Raw genomic sequence first — 1,665 nt, forward strand, 5'->3', positions numbered from 1 at the left:
TCTCTCTGGTAACCACTAAACTGTTGTCTGTGTCTATCAGGTTTTGTTTGTTTGACTTGTTCATTTGTTGCTTTCAGGTTTATATCCCACATATGAGTGAAATCGTGTGATTCTCAACTTTTTCCATCTGACTTATTTCACTTAGCGTGATCATCTCAAGATCATTCATGTTGTCACCAATGGCAGTATTTCATCCCTTCTTATGGCTGAATAATATTCCATTGTCTATATGTACCACATCTTCTTTAGCCAATCATCTATCGAAGGGTACTTCAGTTGTTTCCATGTCTTGGCCTCCATGAATAATGCTGCACTGAACATTTGGGCATATATCTTTATGCATAAATGTTTACCAATTTGGGGGGTAGATACCAAGAGGAAGGCATGCTGAGCCATATGGTGATTCTATTCTTAACTTTTTGAGGAACCTCCATACTGTTTTTCATAGTGGTTGTACCAATTTACATTCCCACCCCCCATGATGTATGAAGGTTCCTTTTTCCCCACAATCTGTCCAATACTTGTTACTACTTGTCTTGTTGATAGTAGCCATTCTTACACATGTGAGGTGAGATCTCATTGTGGCTTTGATTGGCACTTCTCTAATGGCTCCTAAAGTGGAGCATCTTTTTGTATATCTGTTAGCCCTTTGTATGTCTTCTTGGGAGAAATGTCTGTTCAGGTCATCTGCCCATTTTTTAAATGGATTGTTTGTTTTTATTGTTGTTGAGTTGTACATGTTCTTTATATATTTTTAAAGATTAACCTCTTATCAGAGGTGCTATTTACAAATCTCTTCTTCCATTTCTCAGTTGCCTTCTTGTTTTGTTGATGGTTTCCTTTGTTGTGCAGACAGTTTTTAGTTTGATATAGTCTCATACATTTATTTGTGCTTTTACTTCACTAGTCTTTGATGTCAAATTCTCATTTAACAAGATATATCATTTATTTATGATGAAAACAATGAAATGGTGATCATTAGTTTCATTGTAGCATCTTATGTTTAATATAGATTTGAAAGTTCTCTATTTTCGAAAGTAAATAGTTTATAAATTGAATTCTATTTTCCTTTGGCATGTTCTTTTTTTAAAATAGATCATGATAATGGTTTTCCATTTGTTTGATTTGTAATAAAGCTTTTTGTTTGTGCTTATTAATCTCACATTAGATAGACCAAGAATCATTATCAGAAAGACTGCTTAGCGATTTCAACATTCAGATTTAATTTGCAAAAGCCCCACTATTCATTTCCTCTGATTTTCTATGAGACTTAGAAATTAAGGGATAAGTAAGCTTCTTATACATTATTCATACTCTAACATTTTTGTAAAAATGAAAAATGTTTATTTATTTTCTAACATGAATAGTCTACTCAAAGTTGTAAAAATATATTTGTGGATGTTATATTTGAGATACGCAAATCTCTTTATGGAGCAAGGTGAAATAGATTCATCAATAGATGAAAGGAGCACTGAGGTAAATCCTCTAATAATGGGTGCAAAAGCAAGGTTTTAAGTTTATGTTCAAAGAGATTTTTTTAATGTTATATATTTTACTTTAAATTTAAATTTTTATTTTTTGAAAAGATATTTTTGGATGTACTTCCATAGTGTAGCGGTTAGCACGTTTGCTTTACACACAGAAGGTCCTGGTTTCTCTCACTTG

The sequence above is a fragment of the Pteropus alecto genome, unplaced genomic scaffold, assembly GCF_000325575.1.
Source record: "Pteropus alecto unplaced genomic scaffold, ASM32557v1 scaffold109, whole genome shotgun sequence".
Taxonomy (NCBI): domain Eukaryota; kingdom Metazoa; phylum Chordata; class Mammalia; order Chiroptera; family Pteropodidae; genus Pteropus; species Pteropus alecto.